This window comes from Telopea speciosissima, chromosome 5 (genome assembly GCF_018873765.1).
Source record: "Telopea speciosissima isolate NSW1024214 ecotype Mountain lineage chromosome 5, Tspe_v1, whole genome shotgun sequence".
NCBI lineage: Eukaryota > Viridiplantae > Streptophyta > Magnoliopsida > Proteales > Proteaceae > Telopea > Telopea speciosissima.
In genome coordinates, this window is record NC_057920.1 from 66,345,613 (window position 1) to 66,366,502 (window position 20,890).

At 36.1% G+C, this 20,890-nt stretch overlaps 2 pseudogenes; both read right to left on the reverse strand.

Moving 5' to 3' along the window:
• Nucleotides 1-11,442: 11,442 nt before the first annotated feature.
• On the reverse strand, nucleotides 11,443-12,584 carry LOC122663313 (annotated as a pseudogene).
• Nucleotides 12,585-16,705: 4,121 nt separating this feature from the next.
• On the reverse strand, nucleotides 16,706-20,513 carry LOC122663314 (annotated as a pseudogene).
• Nucleotides 20,514-20,890: the final 377 nt, after the last annotated feature.

A 20,890-nucleotide genomic window follows, 5' to 3' on the forward strand; every position in this document is an offset into this window, starting at 1 on the left:
AACTAACACAAATAATTGTAATCATATCCTGGCTTGTTCAATTTCTCCATTACTCGTCAACCAAACAACACAAACAACATTGCATTCAAGTTGGCATTTTCAAAATGTAAAATCAACACGAATACTCGTAATAATGTGCAAGACAATGACAACTTTTGATAAATTTATAATGATTAGTCACTTTCAAATTATTTAGAAACTCTTTACCCTTACCTTAACAACTCTTGGGAATAAAACAAGGGTCAATCAAAAGAAAGTTACCACTTCTCACTTCACCACTTTGGTGACTACAAGAAACACCCTTTATTTTATCAAATATCATACATGCATATAAATTCTTTCATGGGTTGAGGAACTATGATCTTTAATTGATACTTGATATTAATGTGTATGAAGAATGAATAAACTCTAGGTTTTTTTTGGTGAAAAATGAATATACTCTTTTTGCATTTAATTATGATAAAACATGTCTTAAAAATAACATCAAATAATAAGTGAGAGACTTACGAGGATAAATATCTTGGTTGCTTCCAATGTCTTATGTGAGACATATTTTTGATACCTCAAACATAAGCAAATTGCCAGAAAAGTCTCTTCAAGCTGCCGGTGTGGGTTATGTCAACAGTTCCTTTTACTCTCCCCTCTCTCTTCTCTCCTACCTGTGCTATTAATGAACTGCCCAAGTAACCCTTGATTGGTGCACTCACCTATGCTGCTTGCTCAGAGAACCCTCAGCCTTAGGCTACAATGTGCATTACACAATCCACCACAAAAGAATAAAACTCAATGACAGTAAATCATATGTTAAAGCTGAAGCGAATGTTATGGAAAGACTTGACAATACTGGTATCACAAAATAAATGGGAAGAGAAGGCTAAAAACAAAGTTTAAAATTAGTAGTTTGGTAATTCACATATAACTTGTTTCATAATTCATTGCAATGTTACTTTAACTCCCTACATTTAATTTATAAATTATGTCAAAATAAATATTACATTAACCATGCATGACTAATCATGAAATGATTGTTTCACATGCTATATACATGAAATGAGAATTGCACCTTTAACGGTCAAGCCAATTAATTATGTTTATAGAAATAGAATGCATTTTGCAATTACATATATCATATCCTAGAGAGGTAAAAAAAAAGGCTTAATTATATGGGTCTTAATCTTTAGCCGCAATTATTAAATAATTAAAATTATTGATATTAAAATAAATAAAATTTTAAAGTAAATCATTTGATACAACATTTAAATAAATAAAATGAAAACCATAGCCGCGATGATATATTCACACTCAATGCATGACAAATTATATGATGTATCATATGATATACAATTAAGTAGTACCCAAAAAAATATTCAATTAAATAAAAGAACTACGTAATTTGAGCTTGTCTATTACAGTTCCATGCCCGACCAGCCTAAGCTTGATTTGGTATGATTTCTATTTTTTGGATTGATTTCATGAAATAGTCAACAAATAGATTTTTAAAATTTGGTTGTATCAATATGAAATATTTCAAGAATAAAAAAAATCCATTCTCTATTTTTCCATGTGTTGAAAACTCCCATCTAGGGGTGTCAATTGGTCTAATTCTAGGCTATCGGTCCCGTTTGTTAACAGTTCCAACCCTAAGGGGTCAGGACTAGAACTGGACCAATAAGCTAATCGGTTCCAAACTTGAGATCCGGGACCATTAATTAATGGGTGGACCTATTCCGTTTCTTAAACTGTTCCAAGGAGTCTAAAATTAAAAAAAAAATCCTAACACATGCTACATATATCTAATAATTTTAAAATAAGACACTAATTTCAATCACATGAGATATTTTTATTTTTTTCTCAATTCATAAATTAGTTTATATTACCTCTTGTTTTATATTAATTAATAAGTAGGAATACCACCACCCTCATAACTTAAGATTATTTTAAGGTATGTTCTTAAGTTAGCATTCCCAAATGGACCTTCTGGGCTGGTATTGAATATAGGGACCACCTTTTCTTTAGTGCCTCCCTCTAAGCAGATTTGGATTAATATGCTGAGCTTCTTCTGCCCAAATCGGCGCCCTTCCAATAGTGTTACTGTGGAAGGAATTTGGGTTGCGAACTACTTAGCTAAACAAACCATTGGTGATACTGGGAAGATGGCTCTTTGTTCTACCATTAGTCATAAATGGGCTGAAAGTAACTTCAAAAAATTCAAGAATAGAATAAGGCCTAGACCCACAATGTGATCTTCAAAGGCAAGAACAATTCCAAAAATGCTTTCCTTGTCCAGAATTGGGGTATCCATATTGTCTGGACTCGGCCATCATGAGCTCCTCTTGGTTCATTTTGCTAGTTTCCTCCTTTGTGAGTTGTCTTCTATGTTTTCAGACTTTGTGTAGGTTGGGCTTTATGCTTATTTGTTGTGCATCAGGATCGTCTCCAGGGAGCAGGAACGCCCAGGGTGCTGCCAACCGTGGGGCTGTGTTGCACACATCCCTATGCGTGCACCCAGATGTGTGCGGCACAGTTCAACCGTTGGATGCACTCTGGGTGCACGCCTCCCTGGAGACGAGCTAAATTCATTTGTTGTTGGGGGCTTTTGGTTCCTCTATGGGGTTGTTCCTGAAGTCCCATTTCTTTACGGTTCAAACGAATCTCGTTACAGCTTCGAGGATTCATACAATTCGAGGTGCCCGAGCCTTTAGATATATCATAGAAGAATAATCTCTAATCATTATGTATCTGAATTATAAAGCTCTCAAGCGAATCATCTCTAGTTCTTGGATGGGTAAGTCTTCTGTTTAGTAAATTTTGATTGGAAAAAGTAACTCCATTCCTTTTAGTGATAATGAAATTCTTTCTTATTCTTTCTATCTGTGTTCTTAGTTTCACGCAATTTTTGGGTAAGCTACTCATCTCTGGTTCTTGGAGCCTCATCAAGACCGTTTTTTGGAGGTGATGTCAGAGGAGCAACTTCATTTCTTGGAGAAATCAGAGATAGGTAAGTATTGAGAAAGTAACTCCATTCCTTTTAGTAATAATGATATTGTTTTAAATTGTTTCTCTCCCCTGTTCTTAGTTTGATGCAATCTTTGGGGTTTTCTGCAAAAGGAGACCACCTCTGTTTCTTCCAATACTTGTTTGATCATAAGTAAGGATCTCTTATTTTAGCTCTTCTTTCGCTAATTTGATATATTTTTTAGGTCGTTCTTAATAATTATGTAATATTGTTTGTCCTAGAGTTTAGGAGAAAAGAAATAATCGACCGCAATCTTTGCTGATGGAGACCGACGAAAAAATGATCTTCGAATACAAGCTTAAACCTTGTCCTCATGATGACCCTCGCATCGCTCACTTTTTTTGCTAAAGGTCAGCAATGTATCTATTAAAATATAAGAGAAGATGTTAGAAGAATGACAGATAAACAACCAAAACGAAAAACTCAAAAGAATGCCATTGCACCTTTGGCATTGCCATCAGCAAAATAGCAAACCCTGGAAACCGTTACAAAAGATTAGATAAAATTCCAAAACTCAAGGAAATAAAATTACGTAAATCTGTAAGAAGGGCGGCCAAGCGCGTCCCAAGATACCGATCCTCGCATCACTCATGTCTGGTATAGTTGTCTAACAGTGGTGAAGTTCGAGTACGCAGAGATCCACCGGAGGTTCAATACATCCCTATGTCCCACTGTAGTGTAATCATTTCAAGGTGAATGAGAAAATCTTGTTATAATCTAGGTTGGTGAAAAAAGAGGATTTTCCTTTCAGTACAGCACACCTTTATTTTTATTCAATGGAGATAAATTCCTATCATTTCATATGGATACTTGAAAAAATGTGCACTATATGTGATATAGCTATATATCACTCTTTCTTTTTTTCTTTTTTTTCCTTTTTTTTTTTGGGGGGGGGGGGGGTGGCAGTGGTTCACATGCCCATTATACCCATCGACCACATACATATAATGGATTTCTCAAATCCTTGGGGTCCATGGCCCCTGCCCATCCCCTACTATTCATTATGCTAGCTATTTGCTAATATCAAACAAAAATTTATTTACTTATAAGTAGAAGAATTTATTTTAAGAAAAACCTTGTTCTAACCATGGTTGGTGGAATAGAATTTGTAATTTTGTTTTTTGCCCTTCTAATATAACACTTTTTTTTTTTCAACGAGGAGAAAACTTGTCATGTTACATGTATACTCAAAAATTGTGTAAGACACTAATAATTACTTGATAATGACATAATGATCGGTGTATAACTCTTTCAAAATTGGGAATAAAACAATGGACAATCAAAAAGAATGTTATTATTAACTTCTCAATTAACCACTTTGGTGACAACAAGAAGTCAAGAACCACCCTTTATTTTATCAAATATCTTATAAATTATTTCATAAGGCTGAGTAACCATGAACTTTAAATATTAATGTGTTTGAAGAATGAATAAACTCTAATTATTTGTATTCTGTTATATCAATTATGACCATTTATAAGTGCAAAATGTTTGTTGTTTTGCAAGTAATTATAATAAAATGCCTTATAAATAGCATCAAATGATAAGTAAGAGACTTACGTGGATAAGCATCTTGGTCTCCTCCAATATCTTATGTGGGACATCTTTCTATCATCTCAGCCATAATTAAACTACAAGAATATGTCTATTTAAGCTTTTGCCGTGGGCTAAAGCCCCTAGATTTGTGCACTCCCCTATGCGGCTTGCTCTGAAAACCCTCTCCCTTAAACTATAATGTCTTAAACTATAATGTGCAATATACAATCGATCACAAAAAAATAAACTTCATGACAATAAATCATATGCTAAAGTGAATGTAATGGAAAGACTTATCGATGTTGGTATCACAAAATAAATAGGAAGACAAAGTTAAAAGTTAAAGATAGGGTCTAAAGTTAGTAGTTTGATTATTCACATTTAACTTGTTTCATAGTTCATTGTAATGTTATGTTATGTCAAAATAAATATTTTGCTAATTATGCATGACTAAGCATGAATAAATTGTTTCACAAACTATATACATGAAGTGAGAATTGCCCATGAAGTTGTCATGCTAACTAATTATGTTTATAGAGAAAACAACATGCATTTTGCTATTACATCTACCATTTAAAAAAAAAGGCTTATATGGATCTCAATCGTTAACCACAAGTATTAAGTAATATAAATTATTAATACTAAATAAATAACTGTTTCTAACGTATATCATTTGATAAAAATTTAAATAAATAAAGGGGAAAAGATCTCTACTTGGTGGTGTTTTCTACGTCCTCTCACAGGGCATCATGAGATGACGCCTCTGCCCCCTGGGTACGTGTAGACACTCAAGCGTGCTCACCCGTTGACCCAGACGCTTATGTAGATACAATGCGATCAAGTAGAGATGACTGTGAGATATATTCACACTCAATACATCACAAATTATATGATATTTCATATGATATACAATTAAGTAAAAGAACTGCATAATTTGAGCTTGTCCATTACAGTCCCCTGCCTGACCAACTTAATGAGCAGAAAAGGCATTTAAGCCTTTAAGGGCACTTGCCTTGCTAATGCTTAGTCACCCATCATACTGTCCTAAATATCACTAGGTGCACTTTGATGCCATTTGATAAGAGAGGATGAGCTAATTAGTTCACCCATGGTGATCCAATCAATATTTCCCTTCAATTAATTAACATGTAAGGCTCAAATTAGATCGAGCAAAAAACCCAATGTTTCAGCCTAATTAACTGACCTCCCTCCTTGACTGGCATTTTACAATCCTAACCCGCTTTGGATTAAAACCGTGTCTAACCATAACTTGGTGATTACAACATTATGTGGACATGTCCATTAAATTTGAGGGCTAACCAAATGTGATCATGCATGAGACAATCATATACTTGTTTTTCCCTATGAATCGGACCTCAACGTGGACCTGAAAACTTTTCAATCATCTTTTTTTTTTTAAATTGTGTCGGAAATCCCATCCCTTAAACCCTCCCCTCCCGACAGAAACCCCAAGTGAAGGTATATGGTTTTTTTTTTTTTTTTGTATATTATGTTTTTTATTTTTATTCCAAATATGTGGGTCCCATATGGATGATATATTTTTCAAAACAACCATCGGTAGAATTAAGGGTGTCAACTCATACCACATACCGTGTATTGATACCGATACCGCACCATTTATACTATAACGAATAAATTCGGTATAGTATGATATGAGATACTTGTACTGAGTCGATATTCGATACGGTATCAGTATGGACAAAATGATAAAAATGAATCATACTATATGGATACTGTACTGAATACCCGTACCGACCTATACCGAATAGATACGTTATCGATATGAGACACCTGTATCGATCTGATATTCAAACACATTAATATTGGGATGCCTCATGGTGAAATGAAATAGGGAACGGAATGAGTTGGGTTAGTTGCAAGAAGAGGGTTTCAATTTATATAGGGGAAAAATCTCTTTTATGACTAGATTTAAAGAAAATTTCTAGCTGCCCTTCAGCCCTCAAATTTGGTTCATTCTCATAAATCCGTTTTCTTATTTGGCTAGATCTTTGTGTAAAGCTTAACTGTCCAAAGAAAAGTATCAAGAACTAAATCATTTATGGTATACATCATAAATATTCAACTCAAAATCTCAAACTATTTGATGGAGGGACTCACATGTATATGAGACAATGGAAGGGTGGGGCAATTCATCGAACCCTACGGATGTTAATCAGTTAGGTCCTAGTTTAAACAATTCGATTCATGTTAAATTGATAGAATTTAGAATTGAAACCAAATCAATTTTTTTTTTTTTTTCAATACATATGACTCAAATTAAACTAATTTACAATCAGTTATTTGATTTCAATTTAAATGATTTGGTTCAATTTCGATAATCAGTCTTGATTTGAAATTAATACCCTTACTTGAGCATTGGCTTTCTTAATGTAATTTATTCTCGTCAATGAAAAACAGGAATATATTGATCCCATTAAGGACCTGATTTTGAAATTCAAACCTCTAGCTTGATCCATTAAGATCTGGGTCTAGTTGAACATGCAGAGGTTGTTTTAGTGATGATTTATTAGTTCCAGCACAAGTCCACTACCACAAGGAGGCTGTACTAAGAACATGAGAAAACAAAGATGAAAGTAACCCAAAAAATAGAAAAGAGGCTTTGTATCCTTCTTGTTAAGGGCCTCTGCAAAGTAGTAGTAAAGTGTTCGACCAACCGATTTGTCTATCATCATATAACCACCAAGAAAATTTAACGTTACCCTGTTCTGGTAGCTTTTCCATCTTATCATGCTTCTTCAACCCTTCCTGATGATCCACATTCACCTCATTAAAGATCTCAATCTCCTCGTGAATTATTATCGGATTGATCCCAATACTGTTTTGGCTTTTCTCCACAAAAAGCCGGTGAAGAGTATCTGCATGTCTTCCGTGTCTGCCAGTAACAAAGAAATAGAGAAAAGAACTAACAAATGAACATGAACTAAGATTGAATTCTTCAGAATCATCCCTTCTCTCGTCAGTTTCTTTACTCCTCAGTTAGTTCCTCCTTGATCTTTAAGAGTGAATATGACTCACAAAATACACATCTCGTGATTTCCTCATATGATTCCACTTCAAAAAGAAAAAGAAACATAAAGTATAGATGATAAGATAGATAGGAACTGGAAAAAAAGATGGAAAGGAAGCAAAAAGAAGATTTTCCCATGGAAAATTATCAATTAATTAATAATATAACATTGGTTCTTAGATGATTCACTTTTTAGTCTTTTTTTAATGGAAGAAGCAAAAGAATTTTATCAGAAAATTAAGAGAAAAGTTAACAAGGGTCAAAAAAAACAGCAAGTGGTAGTATTTGGAGTTAAAGTAACATAGTATTTCATCCAGTTACGAAGGGCAACATGAGGAAAGGTTATAAAAGTTAATCCTTTGACATGGTCCACAATGTTCAAAAAAATAGTTAAAAGCTCAAAAGGCCAAGGAGAACCGGATGGAGTTGGAAGAAGTCCTGGTAATGCTGGATTAGAGCATCAAACTTCTTTCAGCTTCAAACCTCTCAAAAGGGCATGATCCAGTCCATATTGGAGTCCTGTTATCTCATATTCCAAAGTATGAGTAGTTTTAGTCTGTCATGTAGCCAATGAAATGAGTTTGCCATCTAGCAAAATGCAAAAAGCCCAGCCAGAGTATTCTATACCACTTATGTCACTGGGATCAAATCCTGCGCATAGCAAAACAGAAAAATCTAAAGTAGGTAAATGCGAATTAGGAAAAGAAGAGAGAATTGTCTCAGTAGATAAACGAAAATCCAAATGAAATAAAGGGGGAACCAAGGAACAATCTCGCAACCAACGTTCAATTCTCCGCATAACAGCGATAGGATCAGGCCTGACAGAATTAAAAAGAAAATTGTTTCTAGTGTACCAGATGACATAACAAGTTATTATAAAAACAGAGAAAAGCCAAATGGTAGAAGTCTTATCAAGCCGGTTGCTCAGTCCCAGTAGACCAGCTGACCAGATATGTTTAACCCAATCACATGAGAGGAAGATATGCCAGGTGATCTCATGATCAGTGCCACAAAGAGCACAATTGAAATCGACCTGCCTCAATATCTTACACATTCATGGTGATTCCAATGGGGCTCAAATTGTCCGGTTTTCTAAATTACCACCTATTCATCTTTCAAATTTATTTTTAACAATAAAAATAAAACATTCAAATTTGATAACTTTGGCCGGGCTCCTTTAGTTCAACCATTGGAAATAAAAGAATGAAGGCAATATAATAGAGTGGATCCAAAACTTAGACATGTGACTAATCCAAACTGGAACAATTGTTCGGTATGACTTAAGCAACTCTCCACATGACCCAAAATTGTTGGACATCTACTATTTTAAAATTCTTACCAATTTCTCATTTTAGAATTGTTTACTAATTTATTTTCACAATTATAAATTGATTTACTATTTAGTTTGTGCAAAAAAAATTTATTTATTATTTGTTGTTTGGTAAAGTTTACCTTCTCGACAGACTAGCTAGTCTTAGGAGGGGATGATTTGGATAGACCACATGTTAAATTTTAAACTTAAATTTACTCATTTACCCCTATGTAATGTCATACCCCCCCATGTATGTCTATGCACTCCCTTGTCGTTTCTACACAGAAAATGTGTAATGAGTTTATTTTAATGTTTCTTATTGCTGTGGATGTGTGGACGTAATAAAATGGTTTCCTTTTTAGGCTTTAAGTTCTGATGTAAATTTTAGATAGGGATACATCACTCATTTTTTTTTTTGTAGGGATGTAGGTGGGGGTCACTTGCCCATTACACCCATCGACCACATACATTTAATGGCCTCTCCCCATCCCCTGTTATTCAGTATGCTAGCTATTCTCTAATATCAAACAAAAATTTATTTGCTTATAAGAAGAGGAATTTATTTTAGGAAAAATCTTGTTCTAACCATGGTTGGTGGAATAGAATTTGTAACCTTGTTTTTGGCCCTTTTAGTATAACACACTTTTTTTTTCAATGAAGATAAAACTTGTCATGTCACATGTATGCTCAAAAATTGCATAAGATACTAACAATTACTTGATCATGAAATAATGATCAATATATAACCACTTCAAAATTTGGGAATTAAACAACGGACAATCAAAAAGAAGGTTATTTAACTTCTCACTTAACCACTTTAGTGACAACAAGAAGTCAAGAACCACCCTTTATTTTATTAAATATCCTATAAACTATTTCATAAAGTTGAGTAACTATGAATTTAAAAAATTAATGTGTTAAAATTTTTTTTTACAATTAAATATAATAAAATCCCTTATAAATAGCATCAAATGATAAGTAAGAGACTTACGAGGATAAACATCTTGGTCTCCTCCAATGTCTTATGTAGGGCATCTTTCTATCATCTCAGCTATAATTAAATTGCAGGAAATATCTACCTAAGTTGTTGGCGTGGGTTACGCCAACAGCTGCTATTCCTATTTCTATCTTCTATCCTCTCTCCCCCTCGATCTATTGATGAATAGCAACTTCATGGCAATAAATCATATGCTAAAACGAATGTAATGAAAAGACTCATTGATGCTGGTATCACAAAATAATTGAGAAGACAAAGTCTAAAGTTAGTAGTTTGATTATTCACATTTAACTTGTTTCATAACTCATTGTAATGTTATTTTAACTCTCCACTTTTATTATATAAATCATGAATAAATTGTTTCACATTCTATATGCATGAAGTGAGAATTGCACATGTAGCCATCATGTTAACTAATTATGTTTGTAGTGAAAACAACATGCATTTTACTATTTTAATTCAATCATTATAAAAAAAAAGGCTTATATGGATCTTAATCGTTAACCACGACTAGTAATTAATAGAAATTACTGAAAACTAAATAAATAAATTTCTAACGTGTATCATTTGATACAACATTTAAATAAATAAAAATGATAACTGATGGACAGAAAAGGCATCTAAAGGCACTTGCCTTGCTAATGCTTATCACTAGGTGGTCTTTGATACCATTTGATAAGAGCGGATGAGCTACCTAGTTCACCCATTGTGACCCAATTAATATTCCTTTACAATTAATATACATGTAAGGCTCCAATTAGGCCAAGCAAAAAACCCAATGTTTCAGCCTAATTAACTGACCTCCCTCCTTGACTGGCATTTTACAATCCTAACCCATTGTGGATTAAAACCCTGCCTAACCATAACTTGGTGATCATGCATGACCCAATCATGTATGAGAATCATATACTTGTTTCCCTATGAATCGGAGCTCAATTTGGAGTGACAACAGGCCTATTTCCTTTGGATTCTATTTAAGGGAGAAAAACTTTCCCACAACACCTAACCGCAATTCCCCTCACATGTTTTTTTATTTTTATTTTTATTTTGATTCCGAATATGTGAGTCCTATACGAATGATATCTTTTTCAAAACAACCATCGGTAGAATTAAGGGTGTCAACTCATACTGCAAACCATGTATCAATACCGATACCACACCATTTACACCGTAACTAATAAATTTGGTATGGTATAGTATGAGATACATGTATTGAGTCAGTATTTGGTATGGTATTAGTATGGACAAAATGATAAAAATGAATCATACTGTATCGATATCGTACCGAATACCTGTACCGACCTGTACCAAATAGATATTATATCAATATGAGATACCTGTATCGATCCGATATTCGGTACAATATCAATATGAGATAAATGTATACTGTATTGAACCGATACTGTACCAAATACCGGATACTGTATTGATAGACACCCTTAGATAGAATAAGACAGTTTATGAGGACCAAGATGAAACCATGGATGAAGTCAGTAAACATAATTTACAAAATGGGTTTTTTCAGTTTATAGCTAGGAGTCTATAGTCCATGTGCTAACATGTACTCTGGTTCCTGCTAGAATGGTATAGCCGGCAACCTCGCAATCTTCTTGAGCCTGGTGGGGTGTTAGCAGTGGTGAGACTGGGTGCATTCTCATTGTCTCCTTCGTTATGGCATCAATGTATGGTAGGTGTGGGATGTCTTTCTCTTCAACCCATCTTTCTCTCCCAACTACCCTATCCAACTCCTCTGTTGCTCTTTTGAAGATCTCTGGGTTTTTCAAGAGAACAGAGATAGCCCACTCTACTGAGACTATAGAACTCTCAGTGCTACCTGCTAGTAGTTCCTGAAAGATCAAATCAACAGAATGAGTCATGATCAAATCATGCTATTTTAAGAAAAAAGAGAAGAATAGCTCTTGCACTTACCAGTGTTATCCCCTTAAGAGCCGTCCTATCGAGCTTCACTTCCAAATTAGGATCATCGGCCAACCGCAGCAAACACATCAACGATATCATTTTCTCCCAAAATCTCCACACCTCTTCTCCTCATCTCGTGCTCCCCAAATTACCTTCTCCAGAAACCCATCAAATCTCTTCCCCAAATCCTTCATCTGCTTCACATAACCCTTCAAATCCAAGAACCCCAACCAAGGAAAAACATCCCCAATATCCAACACCCCATTTAAGAAGAACAATTCCTCAAACATCTTCTTGAGCTCCTCCAACGCCTCAACAGGTTCATCTGAAAACTTCTTCCCCATCACAATCCGACTTAAAAAGCTCAGATTAGCATTCCACAGATGGGGTTTTAATCTAATTTCTTTCCCTGATGAATCGTAGATTCTCTTTAGAAGCAAACCCATCTCTTCCATTCGAATTTTCTCGTACAAATCGAGACGTTTTGGGGTGAAGAGCTCAGTGAGGTATAACTTACGGAGGAAGCACCAGTAAGGCCCATAGGAGGACCAGGTCATGGCGGAGTAGTTGAAGAAGGTATGCTTGCCTGCGGCGTTTTTGGGTCGAGAAGCAAAGTTGTGATCGTGGGTTTTGAGGAGTTGTTTGGCCATGGAAACAGAGGAGGCGACAACGACGGGGACTGAACCATTGTAGAGTTGAATTAAAGGGCCGTATTGTTGGGAGAGAGAGAGAGTGGATGGAGCGGTGGGGGAGAGAGCCTATGAGGTTGAGATTTCCGATGATTGGCCATGGTTTTGGGCATGGTGGTGGGTTTGGTTGCCTGCGGCGGAAATGGGTTGGGAAGAAGAAGAGTAAGATGATGAGGGCTATTGCTGCGAGCAGAGCTGTGGATACCACAGACCATGAAAGAGTATCGATTTCCATGACCATAATCAGTTGAATTCTGTTTCTGTGAGTGATCAGAGCTGTGTTCTTCAACCCGCAGGGATAAAGGAAGTGGAAGTCCACAATCAAACAAGTAGTCATTTTCTTATTCAAAAAGGATAATACAAGTTGCCATCTTGTCGTTTACCCAAATTTTGTGCAACATAGGCTGCCGTCCCATTCAACTTAATTGCTGTTTATGCCTTCGGTATTTTTCTCAGTATCTATGAAAATAGACTTTACTTGCTTGACCCAATAACGTCACAAACAGCCACTTTGATACAATGGGATACTCAAAAATTAAAATCTTTTAGTGTGAAATTAGGAGAATGAAGATCCCAAGAGAAATTTCCCTTGACTATCTAAACTGCAACCTCAACACCATCTTTGGAAGCTTTTGTACTGTATTAGGATCAAGTTCATTGAGACACAGGAATGAGATTATCCTATCAAGGAAAATTTTAGTTTGAACTACCATAGAGATTGTGTCTGGGAGATTATAAATGAGCCCTTTCAATATATGAAATATTGCAAGTGTAAATAGAATCTTCCCCGACTCTAGTGGAATTCCCACAAACATACTGAACCCAAAAGTAACCATGGATACATATATGGGAACAGACAAGTAACTTTTCCAAGTTTCTAAGCTCAATTATCTTAACTAAGAACTTCATCTCCCAGCCTTGGAGCTTGAGAATCCTCATATTCCTCGGAGCCTCAGATGTCACATTCATCCTTCGATCTTTTGAATCCATCAATTCCCCCTGAAATTTCTCTTGAAGTTTTCCCAATGAAATATTTGCTAACATCAAAATCATTGTGGCAACAAAAGCTACAAGTGAAGCAAGCCCCAGGCTCTTGTACAAGATCAACAATGCTAGAACTATCTGAATAGGCACCATCCATATATCATGCAAGTACCAACTGAAAAAGCTGATCTTTTCAACATCAACACTCAATAAATTAATATTCTCCCCACTAGTGTCGCCCTGCTTTGATTGGTTTGAAAGCTTGAGACCCTTTTTATAGATTATTGATAACAAGGTAGCACGGACCTTAATTGTCATCTTTCACAATTAAAAGAACAAGTGCCCGAACAGGGGTAAGGCGGACATTGCGCGCAGCGCTCTATCTGGGCCGCACAGGTAGGGGAAGGCATTATCATTATTCAAAACCCGGGGTAGAGGTTTGATATTATGAATACTTAGAGGGGAGGGTGATGATATTTACTCAAAAAACAATGAACAATTGAAAAGAACGTTATAATTAAATTCTCACTTTCTATCAAAAAAAAAAATTCTCACATAACCACTTCGATGAAAACAAGAAGTCAAGAACAACCATTTATTTGATCAAATATCATATAATTTTTTTTTTTTGATGAAAGTGTATTCACACAAACCACACACCAATCCCAAAAGGTTAACCAAATATCATATAAATTTATTTCATAAGGCTGAGGAACTATGAATTTTAAATATTAATGGGTTTGAAGAATGAATATACTATAATAATTTGTATTTTGTTCTATCAATTATGACTATTTACTAGTGCGAAATCTCTGTTGTTTTACACTTAATTATAATAAAATCATTTGTAGGTGCGGCTAACTCCCTATGAGGTATCTGAATGATTTTAAAAGGTATACAAGAGCCCCTGATCCATTCGAATAAAAAATAAATAGAAACATACTTCCAATAAAGGGAACACAAGGACCATATTCTTCTCCAATCTGAGTTTTGCTCAAGTCTCAAATGAATTCAAAGACATAGTCAAAGTAATTTTGACCCTCAAATGGAATGATTTGTGGATTCCAAATAGTTACAAAGGCTGAACCTAATAAGATAGCAATTACGATGCAAGAAATAATAAGTACATGGGCATGAACTTGGAAACTTCCTATTTGTCAGTAGAAATGTTGGCCTACTTTAAATGATAAGTAAGAGACTTACAAAGATAAGCATCTTGGTCTCCTCCAATGTCTTATGTGGGACATCTTTCTATCATCTCAGCTATAATCAAATTGCAGGAAATGTCTATCTTAGTTGTTGGTGTGGGCTAGGCCAACAACTACTAGTTGTGTCTCTATCTTCTACCCTCTCTAAGATCTCCTCATTTCTATTGATGAACAGCTGAAACCCCTAGATTTGTGTACTCCTCCATGTCACTTGTTCAGAGAACCATCTCTCTTAAACTATAATGTGCAATATACAATCGATCACAAAAGAATAAAACTTCATGACAATAAATCATATGCTAAAGTGAATGAAATGGAAAGACTCATCGATGTTGGTATCGCAAAATAAATGAAAGACAAAGTCTACACTTAGTAGTTTGATTATTCACATTTAACTTGTTTCAGAATTCATTGTAAAGTTATTTTAACTCTCCACTTTTATTTTATAAATTATGTCAAAATAAATATTTCGCTAACTATGCATGACTAATCATAAATAAATTGTTTCACATGCAATATACATGAAGGGAGAATTGCACATGTTGTGGTCATGCTAACTAATTATGTTTATAGCGGAAAAAAAACATGCATTTTGCTATTACATCTACCATGAAAAAATAAAAAAGACATATATATTGATCTTAATCATTAACCACAAATATTAAGTAATTGAAATTACTAATATTAAATAATTAACTTTCTAATGTATATCATTTGATGCAACATTTAAATAAATAAAATTGAAAACTGATGGACAGAAAAGGCATCAAAGGGCACTTGCCTTGCTAATGCTTAACACTAGGTGGTCTTTGATGCCATTTGATAAGAGAGGATGAGCTACCTAGTGATCCAATTAATATTTCTTTACAATTAATATACATGTAAAGCTCCAATTAGGCCAAGCGAAAAACCCAATATTTACCCCAAGGGGTCAGCTCAGTTGGCAAAAGACCAACTCCTCAAATAAGAGGTCATGAGTTCAAACCACCTTGGGACCTATCCCCATCCCCTTAATCCCCCCCCCCATTATACAAGCCCTCAATCCAAAAAAAAAACCCCAATATTTCAGCCTAATTAACTGATCTCCCTCCTTGACTGGCATTTTACAATCCTAACCCACTGTGGATTAAAACCCTATCTAACCATCACTTGGTGATCATGCATGAAACAATCATGTATGAGACAATCATATACTTGTTTTCCTATGAATCGGAGCTCAATTTGGACCTGGAACCTTTTCAATGATCCTTTGTTTTTTTTTTTTTTTTTTTTTTTCTTTTAAATTGTGTTGGAAATTTCCATCCCTTAAACCCTCCCCACCTAATAGAAACCCCAAGCGAAGGCAGAGTAAATTCCAAAACCTGGTGACAAAAGGCCTATTTCCTTTGGATCCTTTTCAATCCTATTTAAGGGAGAAGAAACTTTGCCACAACACCTGACTGCAATTCCCCTCAAATGTTTTTTTTTTTTTTTTTTTCATTTTGATTCCGAATATGTGGGTCCCATACAGATAATATCTTTTTCAAAACGACCATCGGTGTAGAATTAAGGGTGTCATCTCATACCGCATATGGTGTATTGATACCGATACCATACCATTTACACCGTAACTAATAAATTTGATATGGTATAGTATGAGATACATGTACTGAGTCAGTATTCGATACGGTATTAGTATGGACAAAATGGTAAAAATGAATCATATTGTACCGATACTGTACCGAATACCTGTACCGACCTGTACCAAATAGATATTATATCAATATGAGATACCTGTATCGATCCAATATATGAGATACCTGTATCGATCCAATATTCGGTACAATATCAATATGAGATAAATATACATTGTATTGAACCGATACCGTACCAAATACCGGATACTGTATTGATAGACACCCTTAGATAGAATAAGACAGTTTATGAGGACCAAGATGAAACCATGGATGAAGTCAGTAAACATAATTTACAAAATGGGTTTTTTCAGTTTATAGCTAGGAGTCTATAGTCCATGTGCTAACATGTACTCTGGTTCCTGCTAGAATGGTATAGCCGGCAACCTCGCAATCTTCTTGAGCCTGGTGGGGTGTTAGCAGTGGTGAGACTGGGTGCATTCTCATTGTCTCCTTCATTATGGCATCAATGTATGGTAGGTGTGGGATGTCTTTCTCTTCAACCCATCTTTCTCTCCCAACTACCCTATCCAACTCCTCTGTTGCTCTTTTGAAGATCTCTGGGTTTTTCAAGAGAACAAAGATAGCCCACTCTACTGAGACTATAGAACTCTCAGTGCTACCTGCTAGTAGTTCCTGAAAGATCAAATCAACAGAATGAGTCATGATCAAATCATGCTATTTTAAGAAAATAGAGAAGAATAGCTCTTGCACTTACCAGCGTTATCCCCTTAAGAGCCGTCCTATCGAGCTTCACTTCCAAATTAGGATCATCGGCCAACCGCAGCAAACACATCAACGATATTATTTTCTCCCAAAATCTCCACACCTCTTCTCCTCATCTCGTGCTCCCCAAATTACCTTCTCCAGAAACCCATCAAATCTCTTCCCCAAATCCTTCATCTGCTTCACATAACCCTTCAAATCCAAGAACCCCAACCAAGGAAAAACATCCCCAATATCCTGTTAGGGTTAGGGTTTAAGCACAAAGTTGCTTAAAGCATTACACCCTGAGTAGCTAGTTTGGAATACCCAGACTGCTGCCTCCAGCTAGTATATATAGGAAAACTACCCGGTCTGCCATTTGGCAACAATAAGGATTCTTCTTGCCATAGCATCTATTGAGCACTATGTTGTGCATCAAATGGATGTAAAAACGGCTTTCCTTAATGGAGACCTAACAGAAGAAATCTACATGAACCAACCTGAAGGGTTTGTCATGGAAGGTTCTGAAAAAAGAGTTTGTAAATTAAACAAATCTCTCTATGGTCTTAAACAAGCACCTAAATTGTGGCATGAGAAGTTTGACAAGACAAGTAAAGAGCTTTGGTTTTCAAACCAGCAACTCGGATAAGTGCCTTTATGCTTTGTCTGAGTCAAACAAGGTCGCGATTATTTGCTTGTATGTAGACGACATGTTGATTCTAGGTTCTGATCTCTCTGTAGTGAGTGACATTAAAGAAATCTTGTCCAAAGAATTCGACATGAAAGATCTTGGTGTGGTAGACACCATTCTTGGGATGAGAGTAAGCTTCAGGTGAGCAAGGGATCACCCTTAGTCGGACTCATTACATTGAGAAGCTACTTTCTAGTTGGGGATACAAGTGATTGTAAACCGATTGAGACACCCTATGACTATAACAAACGGTTGAAACCTAACACAGGTGACATCGTGAATCAGTTAGATTATTCTAAAGCTGATTGGTAGTCTCATGTATGCAATGAGTTGTACTAGGCCGGACATAGCCTTTACGGTAGGCATGCCTTGAGTCGTTTCACTAGTAATCCTGGAAAAGAGCATTGGGATGCCCTATCGAGGCTGATGAGATACCTTAAGGGTACTCAAGGTTATGCTTTATGTTATAATGGACATCCTCCAACTTTGGAAGGATATTCGATGCATCTTGGTGCTCGATTTGGGAGACAAGAGATCCACCGGTGGTTATGTATTTACACTAGGAGGAGCATGTAGCATGGAAATCCAAAATACAGACTAGTATTGCTCTGTCATCTATGGAATCGGAACTTTATGCTCTAGCTTCTGCGGGAGATGAAGCAGAGTGGATAAAGGATCTGATTATGGATATTCCATTGAGGAGTTTTAAGTTAAACTCTATATCTATATTCTGTGATAATCAAGCAACAAAGACGATTGTGAATAACTCACTCTTTAATGGTAAGAGGAGACACATCAGGCTGAAACAGGCCATGCTGAATTATAGAACAGAACAAGGGATTATCACTTTGATTGATGTGAGATCGAAGGATAATACGGCAGATGCCCTTACAAAGGGATTGAACAAAGATCGAACATTCAAAACTACAGGGGAGATGGGGTTAAAGACCATTTAGTCAGGTCTTAACCTAACCCAATATTATTTTGAATTATTCGAATCTCATCTAGCCTTGGTAAGCATTCGGGACAGTTTACATGTTTCAGATAACTTAGTTAGGTTACTAAGTATGGGGGTTTGTGAAACCATTCCAAACTTGATGGTGTAGCAAATTTTCATGTGAAGTCTCCTTACTTTGTTATTCCACAAAGGAATATGAAAAATGTCTGATATGTTTCAATGATATTGTGCTAGTCTTTATGTCATTCCAAATTTGATGACATGTCTTTCATAGTATGGTGTACCATTCCAAATTTGATGATACAACATAAATCTATGACTGATATGACGAATACAGTATTCCAAATGGAAACATGGTATGGTCCTTATGATAGAGACTATATAGGATCGAGTTCTTGTAAAGAAACTTGATGATGATGCTTATTGTTTTTTGATTTACCTTGACCATATATGAAATGTACTAAGTTCTTATTGTTGAACTAGATACTATTGTGCAAATGATTGAATTCATAATATCTTATGAAATTCATATTTGCCAAATTACAGAGAATGGCGAAGATGGAGGAGAACGGTTGAATCTGGATCTCGATGAGGATGACTTACTTGATGAGTAAAGTCACATGGATTGCAAGGACTTTTCCTTTTGATTATTTCTTTTGGTTTAGCCACTTGCATGTGGAACTTCGGATTTATTGTTGGGTTTAGTTTTGATCTAAAACCTTTGTTTTATTTCTTGAAGTTTACTTATTTCTTATTTGATTTATTGGATTATTGATATTCAATTTATATTGATTCAATTACTGATTGAACAATGGTTCCTATACATGTGTAATGGATATATGTAGAACATAGGAGGAGATTGTAAGGGTATTTATGTAATATCCCTTTATATGTTCTAATATAATCCTACTTGTATTAATGCTCAGGCTGTGAGGGGCAATTTAGTAATTAACCCATCTGACCTAGACCCTAGTTTTCCTATATATACTAGCTGGAGGCAGCAGTCTGGGTATTCCAAACTAGTTACTCAGGGTGTAATGCTTTAAGCAACTTTGTGCTTAAACCCTAACCCTAACATATCCAACACCCCATTTAAGAGGAACAATTCCTCAAACATCTTCTTGAGCTCCTCCAACGTCTGAACAGGTTCATCTCAGGTTCATCTGAAAACTTCTTCCCCATTACAATCCGACTTACAAAGCTCAGATTAGCATTTCACAGATGGGTTTTTAATCTAATTTCTTTCCCTGATGAATCGTAGATTCTCCTTAGAAGCAAACCCATCTCTTCCATTCGAATTTTCTCGTACAAATCGAGACTTTTTGGGGTGAAGAGCTCAGTGAGGTATAACTTACGGAGGAAGCGCCAGTAAGGCCCATAGGAGGACCAGGTCATGGGGGAGTAGTTGAAGAAGGTATGCTTGCCTGCGGGGTTTTTGGGTCGAGAAGCAAAGTTGTGATCGTGGGTTTTGAAGAGTTGTTTGGCCATGGAAACAGAGGAGGCGTCAACGACGGGGACTGAACCATAGTAGAGTTGGATTAAAGGGCCGTATTGTTGGGAGAGAGAGTGGATGGAGCGGCGGGGGAGAGAGCCTATGAGGTTGAGGTTTCCGATGATTGGCCATGGTTTTGGGCCTGGTGGTGGGTTTGGTTGCCTGCGGCGGAGATGGGTTGGGAAGAAGAAGAGTAAGATGATGAGGGCTATTGCTGCGAGCAGGGCTGCGGATACCACAGCGCATGAAAGAGTATCGATTTCCATGACCATAATCAGTTGAGTTCTGTGTTTCTGTGAGTGATCAAAGCTGTGTTCTTCTACCCACAAGGATGAAGGAAGTGGAAGTCCACAATCGAACAAGTAGTCATTTTCTTATTCAAAAAGGATAATACAAGTTGTCATCTTGCCATTTACCCAAATTTTGTGTAGGCTGCCGTCCCATTCAGCTTAATTGCTCCTGATGCCTTCGGCGTTTCCCCCAATATTCATGAAAGTGGCTTAACTTGCCTTACCCAATAGTATTATAAACAGTCACTTTCATACCAATTTGGATCCTTTACTATCGAGCTGCCCGACAGGATTATACTGTCCAGACACGGTGTTGCGTGCAAAGACCGCCTTACCTCCACTCGGGCAAGTCGTTTGGATAGGGGTAAGG